Below are 17,500 nucleotides of genomic sequence, written 5' to 3'. Positions count from 1 at the left end.
CCATACCCAGAACATGACCCCCGAGCAGTTATTACATAAACAATGGCAGGTAAAAACTCCCCTAGTGGGAGAAAAACCTTAAGCCAAACAGTGGCAAGGAAAAACTCCCCTTTAGGAGGGAAGAAACCTTGAGCAGGACCAGGCTCATCAGGGGGGACCCTCCTGCCGAGGGCCAGACTGGTGGGTCAGGGACGGCAACAGCACAGCAGGCAGGTGGAAGCAGCAACGGGATGACCGGGGGTGGGGACCGCAGGCCAGCACACAGCTCCCGAAGCTCCGGCCCAATCAGCAAGTCCCAGGTTGGGGTGCAGGGTCAGGAAAAGACTTGTGCTCCGTAATGCAAGCTACAAGCCACCCATGGCCACCTGCAGGACAAAAGAGAGAAAAGGGAGGAGAAGGGGGGGGCAGCAACGGGATGACCAGGGGTGGGGACCGCAGGCCAGCACGCAGCTCCCGAAGCTCCGGCCCAATCAGCAAGTCCCAGGTTGGGGTGCAGGGTCGGGGAAAGACTTGTGCTCCGTAATGCAAGCTACAAGCCACCCACGACCACCTGCAGGTTCCGGTGTCCGGCAAAGGATGCTGCAACATGGACAAAAGAGAGAAAAGGGAGGAGAAGGGGGGGGCCAGCACAAGAAACCACAGGAGCGACTCTGACACACTAAAGTTTACACTACCTAGAGATTTACCAACACCAGCTAGAGGTTTACTAAACACTAACTATAGGCTTTACTAAACAGAAATGTTTTAAGTTTAGTTTTAAAGGTGGAGGTGGTGTCAGCCCCCTTAACCCAGATTGGAAGTTGGTTCCATAGTAGTGGCGCCTGATAGCAGAACGCCCGCCCTCCAAATCTACATTTAGATACTCTAGGAACTACAAGTAAACCTGCACTCTGAGAACGGAGAGCTCTGACAGGAACATAAGGCACTATCAGGTCTTGCAAATAATGCGGAGCTAAGCCGTTTTGGGCTTTATACGCAAGTAATAAAATTTTAAATTGGATTCTGAATTTTACGGGTAACCAATGGAGCGACACTAATACTGGAGAGACGTGGTCTCTCCTGCTAATTCCTGTCAGTACTCGTGCTGCTGCATTTTGGATCAGCTGGAGCCTATTCAGCAAATTACTTGGACATCCTGCTAACAACACATTACAGTAATCTAGTCTAGAAGATACAAACGCATGAACTAGTTTTTCTGCATCACTCTGTGAGAGGATTTTCCTAATCTTTGCAATATTACGGAGATGGAAAAAGGCTATTTTACAAACCTGATTGACATATGGTTTAAACGACAAATCCTGATCGAAAATAACACCAAGATTTCTCACAGTTGCACTGGAAGCCATCGCAACACCATCTAATCCCTTCCTAAGATGCTCTGGACCAAGAATGATAACCTCTGTTTTATCTGAATTTAGAAGCAGGAAATTTCTGGACATCCAGTCCTTGATGTCCCTAAGACATGCCTGAAGTTTAACTAACGGTTCTGTTTCATCCGGCTTCATAGACAAATAGAGCTGCGTATCATCAGCATAACAATGAAAGTGTATGCCGTGATTCTGGATTATACTTCCCAACGGCTGCATGTATAAACTGAACAAGATTGGCCCTAGCACTGAACCCTGCGGAACACCATAACAGACCCTTGACTGTTCTGAAGAAACCTCATGTACATGAACAAACTGGAACCTGTCAGATAGGTATGATTTAAACCAACATAGAGCTGTCCCTTTAATCCCAACAACATGCTCTAACCTGTGCAGTAAAATGCCATGATCTATAGTGTCAAAAGCAGCACTGAGGTCCAGTAGAACCAGTATGGACACTAATCCCTTATCTGAGGCCATAAGGAGGTCATTCGTGACTCGAACAAGTGCTGTCTCTGTGCTATGATGCATTCTGAACCCTGACTGAAAGACTTCAAACAGATCATTTCTATACAAATAGTCACATAACTGGCTTGAAACTGCCTTTTCCAGAATTTTAGACACAAATGGAAGGTTGGAAATTGGTCTATAATTAGCTAAGGTGTCTGGGTCAAGAGAAGGTTTTTTAAGTAAAGGTTTAATTACTGCGACTTTGAAAACCTGTGGTACATATCCTAAACTTAGGGATAAGTTAATTTGGTCCAGTATTGTCGTACCAATAAGAGAAAAAATATGTTTGAATAGACGAGTCGGGATGGGGTCTAACATACATGTGGTTGACTTAGCTCTATTAACGAGTGAAGTCAGCTCAGGGAGGTCTATAGGATCAAAACAGTCTAGAGACAAGTCAGAGCCTAGGGAAGTCGCTAAAGCTGAAGAAACACCTACAACCGGCTGGTTGATTTCTTCTCTAATTCTCGCGATTTTACTGTTGAAGAAGCTCATAAAGTCTTCACTACTGAGAGCTTCAGGAATGCACGGCTCAACAGAGTTGTGACTCTTTGTCAGCCTGGCTACAGTGCTGAACAGAAAACGTGGGTTACTTTTGTTATCCTCTATCAACGTTGAATAATAAGCTGTTCTGGCTTTGCGAATGGCTTTTTTATATACTATTAAAATATCTTTCCATTCACGATAAGAGTCTACAGACCTACAAGAGTACCACTTCCTTTCCATTTTACGCACGTTTTGTTTCAACATGCGGATATCTGAATTATACCAGGGAGTTAAGCTCCTGTGGCTAGAAACCCTCCTTTTCAAAGGAGCAACTTCATCTAAAGCTGAATGCAACAAATCAGCAGTGTTACTAGCAAGGAAATCAACATCTGCAGAGGTAGAACCCAGGTCACTGGCCTCGACTACATCACTATTTCGCACTGTCGTAAGATAAGCAATGGCCTCCCTAAATTTAACAATAACTTCATCAGACAAACATCTGCTAAAATAATACCTCCTATTTTGCACTTCAACATCAACAAAATTAAATTCAAACGTTATTAAGTAATGGTCGGATAAAAGGGAGTTTACAGGTGACACCAACAGACCATCAGTTTCAACACCGTAGGTGAGAACGAGATCGAGAGTATGATTAAAACAGTGCGTCGGTTTATCCACTTTTTGTGAGATACCCATTGATTCTAGAAGAGAATCGAAGGCTAATTTAAGATTATCGCTTTCAACATCCATATGAATGTTAAAATCACCCACTATGATGAATTTATCTGTGCTGATCAATAATCCAGAAAGGAAATCTGAAAATTCAGACAAAAACTCCAGATACGCACCAGCAGGGGGCCGGTACACTACCACTAACACAACTGGCTTCTCTGATTTCCGGCTCGGAAATTTCAGACCAAGCATGAGGCTTTCAAATGTATTATAGTTGCACTTGGGTTCAATTTTTGTTTGGAGACCGGAGTTATAAATTGCTGCGACTCCTCCGCCTCGGCCCGTGCTTCTAGAAATGTGATGATTAAAGTAGCCGGGCGGAGTTGATTCATTCAAACTAACATACTCTTCCTCCTGTAACCATGTTTCTGTTAAGCAGAAAATATCACTCCTGCTCTCTGTAATTATATCATTTACTAACAGAGACTTAGAGCTTAATGATCGTATATTTAGTAGTCCGCATCTAATTTTTCGGTCTGTAATTGGTACCAAATGTGCATTGGTTTTAATTTTTACAAGGTTATCTTGGTTAACGCCTCTATAACGCTGCACCTGGTGAACTTTTGGAGGGCGGGGAACTGCAACCACTTCTATTTTGCTAGGCACCTGGCCAGAGTCGCCAATATCATGTAATCCTACAGTTTTAGAGTTGCTAATTACATAATGCAATCCTACAGTTTTGTTGGCAGGCGTTGGTCCTTGAGAAGCAACAGATGTGTCGCTGAGCCCTTTAAGACTACCCTTCCTCCGAACCGTCACCCAGCTGCCCTGCCTGGCCAGCTGCCGGGGAGCTGCAGGGGAGCGGTTACGCTCAGCTGCTACGGGCCGGTCCGCAGAGGATTCTATCGGACTATGGTCTAGTTGGCCAAACCGGACCTCTAACTGACTAAGCCTCGCCTCCAGCCCTGTTAAACTACAGCTCTGCATCCTGGCCTGGACCCTGCATTGTCAGGGGGAGTGTCTAATAACATTGGCCAGATTTCTAGACATAAGAGCTGCACCATCCCGGGTGGGATGAATGCCGTCCCTTCTAATCAGACCGGGCTTTCCCCAGAATGTCTCCCAGTTGTCAATAAAGTCCACGTCGTTTTCTGAACACCACTGAGACAACCAGCGGCGGAGCGAGAGCATGCGACTAAACATGTCATCGCTGGCCAGATTGGGGAGGGGGCCAGAAAAACCTACAGAGTCCGACATGGTCTTGGCGAAGTTACACACCGAGACAATATTCATTCTGGTTACTTCCGACTGGCGAAGACGGGAGTCATTAGCTCCGACATTGATGATAACTTTACCATATTTACGATTACCCTTTGCCAGTAGCTTCAAATTTGCTTCTATGTCGCCCGCTCTGGCCCCCGGGATGCACCTAACTAAGGTCTCTGGAGTCGGCTTCACATGTCTGACTATGGAGTCTCCAATCACCAGGGTCGGTTTCTCAACAGATGTGTCGCTAAGTGGGGAAAATCTGTTAGACACATGAAGCGGGTGGTGGTGTTCCGTGAGCCCTTTAAGACTAGTCTTCCTCCGAACCGTCACCCAGCTGCCCTGCCTGGCCGGCTGCTCGGGAGCTGCAGGGGAGCGGCTACGCTCAGCTGCTATGGGCCGGTCCGCCGCTAGCTTAGCCTGGTTAGCTGAGGAGGCTCTCGGACTATGGTTTAGTTGGCCGAACCGGACCTCTAACTGACTGAGCCTCGCCTCCAGCCCTGCAAATAAACTACACTTTAAGCACTTACCGTCTTCACTAAAGGAGGCAGAGGAATAACTAAACATTTCACACACTGAGCAGGAAAGAGGTGAAGCGGTGGGAGCCGGAGCGGCCATGCTAAGATGCTAACGGAGGCTAACGGACAGAAAATGTATCGGTGATTGGTGACAGTGAAAGTTACGGAAGAGAAAATGAGCGAGTGTTGAAATAAAGACAGTAATGTACCAGATATAGTGCTATTTTACCAGAAAACAGTCTAAGTTTTAGATAAAAAGTCGGGAGAGATCTGAGCCTGCAAACGCCGTGAGACGGCAGCAACACAGACCGCAAACACCAGGAAGTGACGCGATGCGTGACGCAATACGTTACCCAATCAGCAAGCCCTCACAGAAGTTTCTCACAGAAGAAACAGTGAAATTGATTCAGACTACAATCATCCTCCCTCCTCCTATCTACCCTTGTGCCTGGTTTGGTTGATCGGTTAACATTGAGGTTGATACAAAAACAAGCTAATGTTTGAAAGCTAATGGTTAAATGTTCACCAGGCCACAATGCCTGAACACTGAGCTCTTATATCTGATGGCTTGAGCTGTATTTATTTTGAGTTGATTTATAACTTTTGGTTTGTTTTGAAATGATTATTTGAGCTCATGAAGTAATTGATTTTGGAAAAATATTGTGATTTAAAAGCATTTAAAAAGCATTTAAAAGCATTTAAAATGATCTAAAAGCATGCTAAAAGAATTTGAAAAGAAGAATTGTTTGATTTATGAATGATTGAATTGTTGCAACAAACACTGATTTTTGGTTCGTTTCACCTGGCCTTTCAGGCCAGGTTTTTTGTGTTAGATGGTGAGCTTTCCCCAGTCCTGGAACTGAACCTGAGATCGAGCCTGGACTCTCCTCCCACAGTCCCCATCATGTGTGGTAGGCTTGTGCCTTCTCCCCAATAGGGAGAACCCCCCAGTCCAAACCCCAGTCCCAACCTCTGCCCAAGCCCCAGTCCAAACCCCAGTCCCAATCCCAAATCCTTAAGTCTGAACTGACTGACTGAACTGAACATTGAACCTTGAACATTGAACAACTTAAAGGGCCCCAGTTTGTTATTTTCAATATTAATGCAAATGTGTTTTTTTGTTTGTTTGTTTAAATATTAATATGCATATTCAACTTGAAACGTTTCTGCCTCTGGTTGGTCATTCACACTATACACATTGAGCTCAGCAGCCGAACCTGGTTTTTCTAAACATTTTTCACTAATTCTCATTAATGGTCAATTAGCCTATCAATTAAGTTGTTATCCATTGTGCTTGCTACACAAAACACTTTAGGACGTGAGCTGTCGCTGTTACCACATTAAAATATGTGTGGGTAGATTAAGCGAGAGCGCTCTCTGCAGGTTGAAAAAGCTTACAGCACCTGGTATTCCCAGGCGGTCTCCCATCCAAGTACTAACCAGGCCCGACCCTGCTTAGCTTCCGAGATCAGACGAGATCAGGCGCATCCAGGCTGGTATGGCCGTAAGCAGAAGCTGCAGCTTGAAATACCTCTTATATGGAGTTGAAGATAAGTCATAGAATATAAGTCATTGATTTGTTGGTTTTATTTGTTGGAGTTAAAGTGCCTTAACCATGTGCAAAACACTTTAGGACGTGAGCTGTCGCTGTTACCACGTTGAAATATGTGTGGGTAGATTAAGCGAGAGCGCTCTCTGCTGGTTGAAAAAGCTTACAGCACCTGGTATTCCCAGGCGGTCTCCCATCCAAGTACTAACCAGGCCCAACCCTGCTTAGCTTCTGAGATCAGACGAGATCGGGCGCATCCAGGCTGGTATGGCCGTAAGCTGAAGCTGAAGCTGCAGCTTGAAATACCTCTTATATGGAGTTGAAGATAAGTCATATAATATGAGTCATTGATTTGTTGGTGATAATAATTTAGAAGCGCTTATTTGTTGGAGTTAAAGTGCCTTAACCATGTGAAAAACCCTTTAGGACGTGAGCTGTCGCTGTTACCACGTTGAAATATGTGTGGGTAGATTAAGTGAGAGCGCTCTCTGCTGGTTGAAAATGCTTACAGCACCTGGTAAACCCAGGCGGTCTCCCATCCAAGTACTAACCAGGCCCGACCATGCTTAGCTTCCGAGACCAGACGAGATCGGGCGCATCCAGGCTGGTATGGCCGTAAGCAGAAGCTGCAGCTTGAAATACCTCTTATATGGAGTTGAAGATAAGTCATAGAATATAAGTCATTGATTTGTTGGTTTTATTTGTCGGAGTTAAAGTGCCTTAACCATGTGCAAAACACTTTAGGACGTGAGCTGTCGCTGTTACCACGTTGAAATATGTGTAGGTAGATTAAGCGAGAGCGTTCTCTGCTGGTTGAAAAAGCTTACAGCACCTGGTATTCCCAGGCGGTCTCCCATCCAAGTACTAACCAGGCCCGACCCTGCTTAGCTTCCGAGATCAGACTAGATCGGGCGCATCCAGGCTGGTATGGCCGTAAGCAGAAGCTGCAGCTTGAAATACCTCTTATATGGAGTTGAAGATAAGTCATAGAATATAAGTCATTGATCTGTTGGTTTTATTTGTTGGAGTTAAGGTGCCTTAAGCATGTGCAAAACACTTTAGGACGTGAGCTGTCGCTGTTACCACGTTAAAATATGTGTGGGTAGATTAAGCGAGAGCGCTCTCTGCAGGTTGAAAAAGCTTACAGCACCTGGTATTCCCAGGCGGTCTCCCATCCAAGTACTAACCAGGCCCGACCCTGCTTAGCTTCCGAGATCAGACGAGATCGGGCGCATCCAGGCTGGTATGGCCGTGAGCTGAAGCTGCAGCTTGAAATACCTCTTATATGGAGTTGAAGATAGTCATATAATATAAGTCATTGATTTGTTGGTGATAATAATTTAGAAGCGCTTATTTGTTGGAGTTAAAGTGCCTTAACCATGTGCAAAACACTTTAGGACGTGAGCTGTCGCTGTTACCACGTTGAAATTTGTGTGGGTAGATTAAGCGAGAGCGCTCTCTGCTGGTTGAAAAAGCTTACAGCACCTGGTATTCCCAGGCGGTCTCCCATTCAAGTACTAACCAGGCCCGACCCTGCTTAGCTTCCGAGATCAGACGAGATCGGGCGCATCCAGGCTGGTATGGCCGTAAGCAGAAGCTGCAGCTTGAAATACCTCTTATATGGAGTTGAAGATAAGTCATAGAATATAAGTCATTGATTTGTTGGTTTTATTTGTTGGAGTTAAAGTGCCTTAACCATGTGCAAAACACTTTAGGACGTGAGCTGTCGCTGTTACCACGTTGAAATATGTGTGGGTAGATTAAGCGAGAGCGCTCTCTGCTGGTTGAAAAAGCTTACAGCACCTGGTATTCCCAGGCGGTCTCCCATCCAAGTACTAACCAGGCCCGACCCTGCTTAGCTTCCGAGATCAGACGAGATCGGGCGCATCCAGGCTGGTATGGCCGTAAGCAGAAGCTGCAGCTTGAAATACCTCTGATATGGAGTTGAAGATAAGTCATAGAATATAAGTCATTGATTTGTTGGTTTTATTTGTTGGAGTTAAAGTGCCTTAACCATGTGCAAAACACTTTAGGACGTGAGCTGTCGCTGTTACCACTTTGAAATATGTGTGGGTAGATTAAGCGAGAGCGCTCTCTGCTGGTTGAAAAAGCTTACAGCACCTGATATTCCCAGGCGGTCTCCCATCCAAGTACTAACCAGGCCCGACCCTGCTTAGCTTCCGAGATCAGACGAGATCGGGCGCATCCAGGCTGTTATGGCCGTAAGCTGAAGCTGCAGTTTGAAATACCTCTTATATGGAGTTGAAGATAAGTCATATAATATAAGTCATTGATTTGTTGGTGATAATAATTTAGAAGCGCATATTTGTTGGAGTTAAAGTGCCTTAACCATGTGAAAAACCCTTTAGGACGTGAGCTGTCGCTGTTACCACGTTGAAATATGTGTGGGTAGATTAAGCGAGAGCGCTCTCTGCTGGTTGAAAAAGCTTACAGCACCTGGTATTCCCAGGCGGTCTCCCATCCAAGTACTAACCAGGCCCGACCCTGCTTAGCTTCCGAGATCAGACGAGATCGGGCGCATCCAGGCTGGTATGGCTGTAAGCAGAAGCTGCAGCTTGAAATACCTCTTATATGGAGTTGAAAATAAGTCATAGCATATAAGTCATTGATTTGTTGGTTTTATTTGTTGGAGTTAAAGTGCCTTAACCATGTGCAAAACCCTTTAGGACGTGAGCTGTCGCTGTTACCACGTTGAAATATGTGTGGGTAGATTAAGCGAGAGCGCTCTCTGCAGGTTGAAAAAGCTTACAGCACCTGCTATTCCCAGGCGGTCTCCCATCCAAGTACTAACCAGGCCCGACCCTGCTTAGCTTCCGAGATCAGACGAGATCGGGCGCATCCAGGCTGGTATGGCCGTAAGCAGAAGCTGTAGCTTGAAATACCTCTTATATGGAGTTGAAGATAAGTCATAGAATATAAGTCATTGATCTGTTGGTTTTATTTGTTGGAGTTAAAGTGCCTTAACCATGTGCAAAACACTTTAGGACGTGAGCTGTCGCTTTTACCACGTTGAAATATGTGTGGGTAGATTAAGCGAGAGCGCTCTCTGCTGGTTGAAAAAACTTACAGCACCTGGTATTCCCAGGCGGTCTCCCATTCAAGTACTAACCAGGCCCGACCCTGCTTAGCTTCCGAGATCAGACGAGATTGGGCGCATCCAGGCTGGTATGGCCGTAAGCAGAAGCTCCTGCTTGAAATACCTCTTATATGGAGTTGAAGATAAGTCATAGAATATAAGTCATTGATTTGTTGGTTTTATTTGTTAGAGTTAAAGCGCCTTAACCATGTGCAAAACCCTTTAGGACGTGAGCTGTCGCTGTTACCACGTTGAAATATGTGTGGGTAGATTAAGCGAGAGCGCTCTCTGCAGGTTGAAAAAGCTTACAGCACCTGCTATTCCCAGGCGGTCTCCCATCCAAGTAGTAACCAGGAACGACCCTGCTTAGCTTCCGAGATCAGACGAGATCAGGCGCATCCAGGCTGGTATGGCCGTAAGCAGATGCCGCAGCTTGAAATACTTCTTATATGGAGTTGAAGATAAGTCATAGAATATATGTCATTGATTTGTTGGTGATAATAATTTAGAAGCGCTTATTTGTTGGAGTTAAGGTGCCTTAACTATGTGCAAAACACTTTAGGACGTGAGCTGTCGCTGTTACCACGTTGAAATATGTGTGGGTAGATTAAGCGAGAGCGTTCTCTGCTGGTTGAAAAAGCTTACAGCACCTGGTATCCCCAGGCGGTCTCCCATCCAAGTACTAACCAGGCCCGACCCTGCTTAGCTCCCGAGATCAGACGAGATCGGGCGCATCCAGGCTGGTATGGCCGTAAGCAGAAGCTGCAGCTTGAAATACCTCTTATATGGAGTTGAAGATAAGTCATAGAATATAAGTCATTGATTTGTTGGTTTTATTTGTTGGAGTTAAAGTGCCTTAACCATGTGCAAAACACTTTAGGACGTGAGCTGTCGCTGTTACCACGTTGAAATATGTGTGGGTAGATTAAGCGAGAGCACTCTCTGCTGGTTGAAAAAGCTTACAGCACCTGGTATTCCCAGGCGGTCTCCCATCCAAGTACTAACCAGGCCCGACCCTGCTTAGCTTCCGAGATCAGACGAGATCGGGCGCATCCAGGCTGGTATGGTCGTAAGCTGAAGCTGCAGCTTGAAATACTTCTTATATGGAGTTGAAGATAAGTCATATAATACAAGTCATTGATTTGTTGGTGATAATAATTTAGAAGCGCTTATTTGTTGGAGTTAAAGTGCCTTAACCATGTGCAAAACACTTTAGGACGTGAGCTGTCGCTGTTACCACGTTGAAATATGTGTGGGTAGATTAAGCTAGAGGGTTCTCTGCTGGTTGAAAAAGCTTACAGCACCTGGTATTCCCAGGCGGTCTCCCATCCAAGTACTAACCAGGGCCGACCCTGCTTAGCTTCCGAGATCAGACGAGATCGGGCGCATCCAGGCTGGTATGGCCGTAAGCAGAAGCTGCAGCTTGAAATACCTCTTATATGGAGTTGAAGATAAGTCATAGAATATAGGTCATAGATTTGTTGGTTTTATTTGTTGGAGTTAAAGTGCCTTAACCATGTGCAAAACACTTAAGGACGTGAGCTGTCGCTTTTACCACGTTGAAATATGTGTGGGTAGATTAAGCGAGAGCGCTCTCTGCTGGTTGAAAAAACTTACAGCACCTGGTATTCCCAGGCGGTCTCCCATCCAAGTACTAACCAGGCCCGACCCTGCTTAGCTTCCGAGATCAGACAAGATTGGGCGCATCCAGGCTGGTATGGCCCTAAGCAGAAGCTGCAGCTTGAAATACCTCTTATATGGAGTTGAAGATAAGTCATAGAATATAAGTCATTGATTTGTTGGTTTTATTTGTTGGAGTTAAAGTGCCTTAACCATGTGCAAAACACTTTAGGACGTGAGCTGTCGCTGTTACCATGTTGAAATATGTGTGGGTAGATTAAGCGAGAGCGTTCTCTGCTGGTTGAAAAAGCTTACAGCACCTGGTACTCCCAGGCAGTCTCCCATCCAAGTACTAACCAAGCCCGACCCTGCTTAGCTTCCGAGATCAGACGAGATCAGGCGCATCCAGGCTGGTATGGCCGTAAGCAGAAGCTGCAGCTTGAAATACTTCTTATATGGAGTTGAAGATAAGTCATAGAATATATGTCATTGATTTGTTGGTGATAATAATTTAGAAGCGCTTATTTGTTGGAGTTAAGGTGCCTTAACTATGTGCAAAACACTTTAGGACGTGAGCTGTCGCTGTTACCACGTTGAAATATGTGTGGGTAGATTAAGCGAGAGCGTTCTCTGCTGGTTGAAAAAGCTTACAGCACCTGGTATTCCCAGGCGGTCTCCCATCCAAGTACTAACCAGGCCCGACCCTGCTTAGCTTCCGAGATCAGTCGAGATCGGGCGCATCCAGGCTGGTATGGCCGTAAGCAGAAGCTGCAGCTTGAAATACCTCTTATATGGAGTTGAAGATAAGTCATAGAATATAAGTCATTGATTTGTTGGTTTTATTTGTTGGAGTTAAAGTGCCTTAACCATGTGCAAAACACTTTAGGACGTGAGCTGTCGCTGTTACCACGTTGAAATATGTGTGGGTAGATTAAGCGAGAGCACTCTCTGCTGGTTGAAAAAGCTTACAGCACCTGGTATTCCCAGGCGGTCTCCCATCCAAGTACTAACCAGGCCCGACCCTGCTTAGCTTCCTAGATCAGATGAGATCGGGCGCATCCAGGCTGGTATGGCCGTAAGCTGAAGCTGCAGCTTGAAATACTTCTTATATGGAGTTGAAGATAAGTCATATAATACAAGTCATTGATTTGTTGGTGATAATAATTTAGAAGCGCTTATTTGTTGGAGTTAAAGTGCCTTAACCATGTGCAAAACACTTTAGGACGTGAGCTGTCGCTGTTACCACGTTGAAATATGTGTGGGTAGATTAAGCGAGAGCGCTCTACTGCAGGTTGAAAAAGCGTACAGCACCTGGTATTCCCAGGCGGTCTCCCATCCAAGTACTAACCAGGCCCGACCCTGCTTAGCTTCCGAGATCAGACGAGACCGGGCGCATCCAGGCTGGTATGGCCGTAAGTAGAAGCTGCAGCTTGAAATACCTCTTATATGGAGTTGAAGATAAGTCATAGAATATAAGTCATTGATCTGTTGGTTTTATTTGTTGGAGTTAAAGTGCCTTAACCATGTGCAAAACACTTTAGGATGTGAGCTGTCGCAGTTACCACGTTGAAATATGTGTGGCTAGATTAAGCGAGAGCGTTCTCTGCTGGTTGAAAAAGCTTACAGCACCTGGTACTCCCAGGCAGTCTCCCATCCAAGTACTAACCAGGCCCGACCCTGCTTAGCTTCCGAGATCAGACGAGATCAGGCGCATCCAGGCTGGTATGGCCGTAAGCAGAAGCTGCAGCTTGAAATACTTCTTATATGGAGTTGAAGATAAGTCATAGGATATATGTCATTGATTTGTTGGTGATAATAATTTAGAAGCGCTTATTTGTTGGAGTTAAGGTGCCTTAACTATGTGCAAAACACTTTAGGACGTGAGCTGTCGCTGTTACCACGTTGAAATATGTGTGGGTAGATTAAGCGAGAGCGTTCTCTGCTGGTTGAAAAAGCTTACAGCACCTGGTATTCCCAGGCGGTCTCCCATCCAAGTACTAACCAGGCCCGACCCTGCTTAGCTTCCGAGATCAGACGAGATCGGGCGCATCCAGGCTGGTATGGCCGTAAGCAGAAGATGCAGCTTGAAATACCTCTTATATGGAGTTGAAGATAAGTCATAGAATATAAGTCATTGATTTGTTGGTTTTATTTGTTGGAGTTAAAGTGCCTTAACCATGTGCAAAACACTTTAGGACGTGAGCTGTCGCTGTTACCACGTTGAAATATGTGTGGGTAGATTAAGCGAGAGCACTCTCTGCTGGTTGAAAAAGCTTACAGCACCTGGTATTCCCAGGCGGTCTCCCATCCAAGCACTAACCAGGCCCGACCCTGCTTAGCTTCCTAGATCAGATGAGATCTGGCGCATCCAGGCTGGTATGGCCGTAAGCAGAAGCTGCAGCTTGAAATTCTTCTTATATGGAGTTGAAGATAAGTCATATAATACAAGTCATTGATTTGTTGGTGATAATAATTTAGAAGCGCTTATTTGTTGGAGTTAAAGTGCCTTAACCATGTGCAAAACACTTTAGGACGTGAGCTGTCGCTGTTACCACGTTGAAATATGTGTGGGTAGATTAAGCTAGAGGGTTCTCTGCTGGTTGAAAAAGCTTACAGCACCTGGTATTCCCAGGCGGTCTCCCATCCAAGTACTAACCAGGCCCGACCCTGCTTAGCTTCCGAGATCAGACGAGATCGGGCGCATCCAGGCTGGTATGGCCGTAAGCAGAAGCTGCAGCTTGAAATACCTCTGATATGGAGTTGAAGATAAGTCATAGAATATAAGTCATTGATTTGTTGGTTTTATTTGTTGGAGTTAAAGTGCCTTAACCATGTGCAAAACACTTTAGGACGTGAGCTGTCGCTGTTACCACGTTGAAATATGTGTGGGTAGATTAAGCGAGAGCACTCTCTGCTGGTTGAAAAAGCTTACAGCACCTGGTATTCCCAGGCGGTCTCCCATCCAAGTACTAACCAGGCCCGACCCTGCTTAGCTTCCTAGATCAGATGAGATCGGGCGCATCCAGGCTGGTATGGCCGTAAGCTGAAGCTGCAGCTTGAAATACTTCTTATATGGAGTTGAAGATAAGTCATATAATACAAGTCATTGATTTGTTGGTGATAATAATTTAGAAGCGCTTATTTGTTGGAGTTAAAGTGCCTTAACCATGTGAAAAACACTTTTGGACGTGAGCTGTCGCTGTTACCACGTTGAAATATGTGTGGGTAGATTAAGCGAGAGCGCTCTCTGCTGGTTGAAAATGCTTACAGCACCTGGTATTCCCAGGCGGTCTCCCATCCAAGTATTAACCAGGCCCGACCCTGCTTAGCTTTCGAGATCAGACGAGATCGGGCGCATCCAGGCTGGTATGGCCGTAAGCAGAAGCTGCAGCTTGAAATACCTCTGATATGGAGTTGAAGATAAGTTATATAATACAAGTCATTGATTTGTTGGTGATAATAATTTAGAAGCGCTTATTTGTTGGAGTTAAAGTGCCTTAACCATGTGCAAAACACTTTAGGACGTGAGCTGTCGCTGTTACCACGTTGAAATATGTGTGGGTAGATTAAGCGAGAGCGCTCTCTGCTGGTTGAAAAAGCTTACAGAACCGAGTATTCCCAGGCGGTCTCCCATCCAAGTACTAACCAGGGCCAACCCTGCTTAGCTTCCGAGATCAGACAAGATCGGGTGCATCCAGGCTGGTATGGCCGTAAGCAGAAGCTGCAGCTTGAAATACCTCTTATATGGAGTTGAAGATAAGTCATAGAATATAAGTCATTGATTTGTTGGTTTTATTTGTTGGAGTTAAAGTGCCTTAACCATGTGCAAAACACTTTAGGACGTGAGCTGTCGCTGTTACCACGTTGAAATATGTGTGGGTGGATTAAGCGAGAGCACTCTCTGCTGGTTGAAAAAGCTTACAGCACCTGGTATTCCCAGGCGGTCTCCCATCCAAGTACTAACCAGGCCCGACCCTGCTTAGCTTCCGAGATCAGACGAGATCGGGCGCATCCAGGCTGGTATGGCCGTAAGCTGAAGCTGCAGCTTGAAATACTTCTTATATGGAGTTGAAGATAAGTTATATAATACAAGTCATTGATTTGTTGGTGATAATAATTTAGAAGCGCTTATTTGTTGGAGTTAAAGTGCCTTAACCATGTGCAAAACACTTTAGGACGTGAGCTGTCGCTGTTACCACGTTGAAATATGTGTGGGTAGATTAAGCTAGAGGGTTCTCTGCTGGTTGAAAAAGCTTACAGCACCTGGTATTCCCAGGCGGTCTCCCATCCAAGTACTAACCAGGGCCGACCCTGCTTAGCTTCCGAGATCAGACGAGATCGGGCGCATCCAGGCTGGTATGGCCGTAAGCAGAAGCTGCAGCTTGAAATACCTCTTATATGGAGTTGAAGATAATTCATAGAATATAAGTCATTGATTTGTTGGTTTTATTTGTTGGAGTTAAAGTGCCTTAACCATGTGCAAAACACTTTAGGACGTGAGCTGTCGCTGTTACCACGTTGAAATATGTGTGGGTAGATTAAGCGAGAGCGTTCTCTGCTGGTTGAAAAAGCTTACAGCACCTGGTACTCCCAGGCAGTCTCCCATCCAAGTACTAACCAAGCCCGACCCTGCTTAGCTTCCGAGATCAGACGAGATCAGGCGCATCCAGGCTGGTATGGCCGTAAGCAGAAGCTGCAGCTTGAAATACTTCTTATATGGAGTTGAAGATAAGTCATAGAATATATGTCATTGATTTGTTGGTGATAATAATTTAGAAGCGCTTATTTGTTGGAGTTAAGGTGCCTTAACTATGTGCAAAACACTTTAGGACGTGAGCTGTCGCTGTTACCACGTTGAAATATGTGTGGGTAGATTAAGCGAGAGCGTTCTCTGCTGGTTGAAAAAGCTTACAGCACCTGGTATTCCCAGGCGGTCTCCCATCCAAGTACTAACCAGGCCCGACCCTGCTTAGCTTCCGAGATCAGACGAGATCGGGCGCATCCAGGCTGGTATGGCCGTAAGCAGAAGATGCAGCTTGAAATACCTCTTATATGGAGTTGAAGATAAGTCATAGAATATAAGTCATTGATTTGTTGGTTTTATTTGTTGGAGTTAAAGTGCCTTAACCATGTGCAAAACACTTTAGGACGTGAGCTGTCGCTGTTACCACGTTGAAATATGTGTGGGTAGATTAAGCGAGAGCACTCTCTGCTGGTTGAAAAAGCTTACAGCACCTGGTATTCCCAGGCGGTCTCCCATCCAAGCACTAACCAGGCCCGACCCTGCTTAGCTTCCTAGATCAGATGAGATCTGGCGCATCCAGGCTGGTATGGCCGTAAGCAGAAGCTGCAGCTTGAAATTCTTCTTATATGGAGTTGAAGATAAGTCATATAATACAAGTCATTGATTTGTTGGTGATAATAATTTAGAAGCGCTTATTTGTTGGAGTTAAAGTGCCTTAACCATGTGCAAAACACTTTAGGACGTGAGCTGTCGCTGTTACCACGTTGAAATATGTGTGGGTAGATTAAGCTAGAGGGTTCTCTGCTGGTTGAAAAAGCTTACAGCACCTGGTATTCCCAGGCGGTCTCCCATCCAAGTACTAACCAGGCCCGACCCTGCTTAGCTTCCGAGATCAGACGAGATCGGGCGCATCCAGGCTGGTATGGCCGTAAGCAGAAGCTGCAGCTTGAAATACCTCTGATATGGAGTTGAAGATAAGTCATAGAATATAAGTCATTGATTTGTTGGTTTTATTTGTTGGAGTTAAAGTGCCTTAACCATGTGCAAAACACTTTAGGACGTGAGCTGTCGCTGTTACCACTTTGAAATATGTGTGGGTAGATTAAGCGAGAGCGCTCTCTGCTGGTTGAAAAAGCTTACAGCACCTGATATTCCCAGGCGGTCTCCCATCCAAGTACTAACCAGGCCCGACCCTGCTTAGCTTCCGAGATCAGACGAGATCGGGCGCATCCAGGCTGGTATGGCCGTAAGCTGAAGCTGCAGCTTGAAATACCTCTTATATGGAGTTGAAGATAAGTCATATAATATAAGTCATTGATTTGTTGGTGATAATAATTTAGAAGCGCATATTTGTTGGAGTTTAAGTGCCTTAACCATGTGAAAAACCCTTTAGGACGTGAGCTGTCGCTGTTACCACGTTGAAATATGTGTGGGTAGATTAAGCGAGAGCGCTCTCTGCTGGTTGAAAAAGCTTACAGCACCTGGTATTCCCAGGCGGTCTCCCATCCAAGTACTAACCAGGCCCGACCCTGCTTAGCTTCCGAGATCAGACGAGATCGGGCGCATCCAGGCTGGTATGGCTGTAAGCAGAAGCTGCAGCTTGAAATACCTCTTATATGGAGTTGAAAATAAGTCATAGCATATAAGTCATTGATTTGTTGGTTTTATTTG

General features: G+C 45.4%; 33 non-coding genes and 2 pseudogenes across 33 annotated transcripts; all 35 read right to left on the bottom strand.

Annotated features, from left to right (window-relative positions):
* Positions 1–6,210: 6,210 nt before the first annotated feature.
* Positions 6,211–6,329, bottom strand: LOC133435536 (5S ribosomal RNA). Its single transcript, XR_009779377.1, has one exon. It is a non-coding gene; the product is annotated as a 5S ribosomal RNA (ribosomal RNA).
* Positions 6,330–6,528: 199 nt separating this feature from the next.
* On the bottom strand, positions 6,529–6,647 carry LOC133435553 (5S ribosomal RNA). The gene has a single exon (XR_009779393.1). It is a non-coding gene; the product is annotated as a 5S ribosomal RNA (ribosomal RNA).
* Positions 6,648–6,870: 223 nt separating this feature from the next.
* Positions 6,871–6,989, bottom strand: LOC133435758 (5S ribosomal RNA; annotated as a pseudogene).
* Positions 6,990–7,188: 199 nt separating this feature from the next.
* LOC133435615 (5S ribosomal RNA) lies at positions 7,189–7,307 on the bottom strand. The gene has a single exon (XR_009779453.1). It is a non-coding gene; the product is annotated as a 5S ribosomal RNA (ribosomal RNA).
* A 199-nt stretch (positions 7,308–7,506) lies between these two features.
* Positions 7,507–7,625, bottom strand: LOC133435565 (5S ribosomal RNA). Its single transcript, XR_009779405.1, has one exon. It is a non-coding gene; the product is annotated as a 5S ribosomal RNA (ribosomal RNA).
* Positions 7,626–7,841: 216 nt separating this feature from the next.
* LOC133435520 (5S ribosomal RNA) lies at positions 7,842–7,960 on the bottom strand. The gene has a single exon (XR_009779362.1). It is a non-coding gene; the product is annotated as a 5S ribosomal RNA (ribosomal RNA).
* A 199-nt stretch (positions 7,961–8,159) lies between these two features.
* On the bottom strand, positions 8,160–8,278 carry LOC133435787 (5S ribosomal RNA). The gene has a single exon (XR_009779605.1). It is a non-coding gene; the product is annotated as a 5S ribosomal RNA (ribosomal RNA).
* Positions 8,279–8,477: 199 nt separating this feature from the next.
* Positions 8,478–8,596, bottom strand: LOC133435687 (5S ribosomal RNA). Its single transcript, XR_009779523.1, has one exon. It is a non-coding gene; the product is annotated as a 5S ribosomal RNA (ribosomal RNA).
* Positions 8,597–8,813: 217 nt separating this feature from the next.
* LOC133435485 (5S ribosomal RNA) lies at positions 8,814–8,932 on the bottom strand. Its single transcript, XR_009779330.1, has one exon. It is a non-coding gene; the product is annotated as a 5S ribosomal RNA (ribosomal RNA).
* A 199-nt stretch (positions 8,933–9,131) lies between these two features.
* LOC133435557 (5S ribosomal RNA) lies at positions 9,132–9,250 on the bottom strand. The gene has a single exon (XR_009779397.1). It is a non-coding gene; the product is annotated as a 5S ribosomal RNA (ribosomal RNA).
* A 199-nt stretch (positions 9,251–9,449) lies between these two features.
* Positions 9,450–9,568, bottom strand: LOC133435712 (5S ribosomal RNA). Its single transcript, XR_009779546.1, has one exon. It is a non-coding gene; the product is annotated as a 5S ribosomal RNA (ribosomal RNA).
* A 199-nt stretch (positions 9,569–9,767) lies between these two features.
* Positions 9,768–9,886, bottom strand: LOC133435761 (5S ribosomal RNA; annotated as a pseudogene).
* A 217-nt stretch (positions 9,887–10,103) lies between these two features.
* On the bottom strand, positions 10,104–10,222 carry LOC133435693 (5S ribosomal RNA). The gene has a single exon (XR_009779529.1). It is a non-coding gene; the product is annotated as a 5S ribosomal RNA (ribosomal RNA).
* Positions 10,223–10,421: 199 nt separating this feature from the next.
* LOC133435560 (5S ribosomal RNA) lies at positions 10,422–10,540 on the bottom strand. Its single transcript, XR_009779400.1, has one exon. It is a non-coding gene; the product is annotated as a 5S ribosomal RNA (ribosomal RNA).
* Positions 10,541–10,757: 217 nt separating this feature from the next.
* LOC133435599 (5S ribosomal RNA) lies at positions 10,758–10,876 on the bottom strand. Its single transcript, XR_009779438.1, has one exon. It is a non-coding gene; the product is annotated as a 5S ribosomal RNA (ribosomal RNA).
* A 199-nt stretch (positions 10,877–11,075) lies between these two features.
* LOC133435752 (5S ribosomal RNA) lies at positions 11,076–11,194 on the bottom strand. Its single transcript, XR_009779585.1, has one exon. It is a non-coding gene; the product is annotated as a 5S ribosomal RNA (ribosomal RNA).
* A 199-nt stretch (positions 11,195–11,393) lies between these two features.
* Positions 11,394–11,512, bottom strand: LOC133435720 (5S ribosomal RNA). The gene has a single exon (XR_009779554.1). It is a non-coding gene; the product is annotated as a 5S ribosomal RNA (ribosomal RNA).
* Positions 11,513–11,729: 217 nt separating this feature from the next.
* On the bottom strand, positions 11,730–11,848 carry LOC133435568 (5S ribosomal RNA). Its single transcript, XR_009779408.1, has one exon. It is a non-coding gene; the product is annotated as a 5S ribosomal RNA (ribosomal RNA).
* A 199-nt stretch (positions 11,849–12,047) lies between these two features.
* LOC133435623 (5S ribosomal RNA) lies at positions 12,048–12,166 on the bottom strand. The gene has a single exon (XR_009779461.1). It is a non-coding gene; the product is annotated as a 5S ribosomal RNA (ribosomal RNA).
* Positions 12,167–12,384: 218 nt separating this feature from the next.
* Positions 12,385–12,503, bottom strand: LOC133435716 (5S ribosomal RNA). Its single transcript, XR_009779550.1, has one exon. It is a non-coding gene; the product is annotated as a 5S ribosomal RNA (ribosomal RNA).
* Positions 12,504–12,702: 199 nt separating this feature from the next.
* LOC133435684 (5S ribosomal RNA) lies at positions 12,703–12,821 on the bottom strand. The gene has a single exon (XR_009779520.1). It is a non-coding gene; the product is annotated as a 5S ribosomal RNA (ribosomal RNA).
* Positions 12,822–13,038: 217 nt separating this feature from the next.
* LOC133435785 (5S ribosomal RNA) lies at positions 13,039–13,157 on the bottom strand. Its single transcript, XR_009779603.1, has one exon. It is a non-coding gene; the product is annotated as a 5S ribosomal RNA (ribosomal RNA).
* Positions 13,158–13,356: 199 nt separating this feature from the next.
* LOC133435749 (5S ribosomal RNA) lies at positions 13,357–13,475 on the bottom strand. The gene has a single exon (XR_009779582.1). It is a non-coding gene; the product is annotated as a 5S ribosomal RNA (ribosomal RNA).
* Positions 13,476–13,692: 217 nt separating this feature from the next.
* On the bottom strand, positions 13,693–13,811 carry LOC133435784 (5S ribosomal RNA). The gene has a single exon (XR_009779602.1). It is a non-coding gene; the product is annotated as a 5S ribosomal RNA (ribosomal RNA).
* A 199-nt stretch (positions 13,812–14,010) lies between these two features.
* On the bottom strand, positions 14,011–14,129 carry LOC133435622 (5S ribosomal RNA). The gene has a single exon (XR_009779460.1). It is a non-coding gene; the product is annotated as a 5S ribosomal RNA (ribosomal RNA).
* A 217-nt stretch (positions 14,130–14,346) lies between these two features.
* LOC133435701 (5S ribosomal RNA) lies at positions 14,347–14,465 on the bottom strand. The gene has a single exon (XR_009779535.1). It is a non-coding gene; the product is annotated as a 5S ribosomal RNA (ribosomal RNA).
* A 217-nt stretch (positions 14,466–14,682) lies between these two features.
* LOC133435751 (5S ribosomal RNA) lies at positions 14,683–14,801 on the bottom strand. Its single transcript, XR_009779584.1, has one exon. It is a non-coding gene; the product is annotated as a 5S ribosomal RNA (ribosomal RNA).
* Positions 14,802–15,000: 199 nt separating this feature from the next.
* On the bottom strand, positions 15,001–15,119 carry LOC133435783 (5S ribosomal RNA). The gene has a single exon (XR_009779601.1). It is a non-coding gene; the product is annotated as a 5S ribosomal RNA (ribosomal RNA).
* A 217-nt stretch (positions 15,120–15,336) lies between these two features.
* Positions 15,337–15,455, bottom strand: LOC133435598 (5S ribosomal RNA). The gene has a single exon (XR_009779437.1). It is a non-coding gene; the product is annotated as a 5S ribosomal RNA (ribosomal RNA).
* Positions 15,456–15,654: 199 nt separating this feature from the next.
* On the bottom strand, positions 15,655–15,773 carry LOC133435719 (5S ribosomal RNA). Its single transcript, XR_009779553.1, has one exon. It is a non-coding gene; the product is annotated as a 5S ribosomal RNA (ribosomal RNA).
* Positions 15,774–15,990: 217 nt separating this feature from the next.
* LOC133435782 (5S ribosomal RNA) lies at positions 15,991–16,109 on the bottom strand. Its single transcript, XR_009779600.1, has one exon. It is a non-coding gene; the product is annotated as a 5S ribosomal RNA (ribosomal RNA).
* Positions 16,110–16,308: 199 nt separating this feature from the next.
* On the bottom strand, positions 16,309–16,427 carry LOC133435748 (5S ribosomal RNA). Its single transcript, XR_009779581.1, has one exon. It is a non-coding gene; the product is annotated as a 5S ribosomal RNA (ribosomal RNA).
* Positions 16,428–16,644: 217 nt separating this feature from the next.
* Positions 16,645–16,763, bottom strand: LOC133435781 (5S ribosomal RNA). Its single transcript, XR_009779599.1, has one exon. It is a non-coding gene; the product is annotated as a 5S ribosomal RNA (ribosomal RNA).
* Positions 16,764–16,962: 199 nt separating this feature from the next.
* LOC133435514 (5S ribosomal RNA) lies at positions 16,963–17,081 on the bottom strand. Its single transcript, XR_009779357.1, has one exon. It is a non-coding gene; the product is annotated as a 5S ribosomal RNA (ribosomal RNA).
* Positions 17,082–17,298: 217 nt separating this feature from the next.
* On the bottom strand, positions 17,299–17,417 carry LOC133435484 (5S ribosomal RNA). The gene has a single exon (XR_009779329.1). It is a non-coding gene; the product is annotated as a 5S ribosomal RNA (ribosomal RNA).
* Positions 17,418–17,500: the final 83 nt, after the last annotated feature.

This window comes from Cololabis saira, unplaced genomic scaffold (genome assembly GCF_033807715.1).
Source record: "Cololabis saira isolate AMF1-May2022 unplaced genomic scaffold, fColSai1.1 scf055, whole genome shotgun sequence".
Classification (NCBI taxonomy): domain Eukaryota; kingdom Metazoa; phylum Chordata; class Actinopteri; order Beloniformes; family Belonidae; genus Cololabis; species Cololabis saira.
This window is presented reverse-complemented; position numbering and strand designations above follow the sequence as displayed.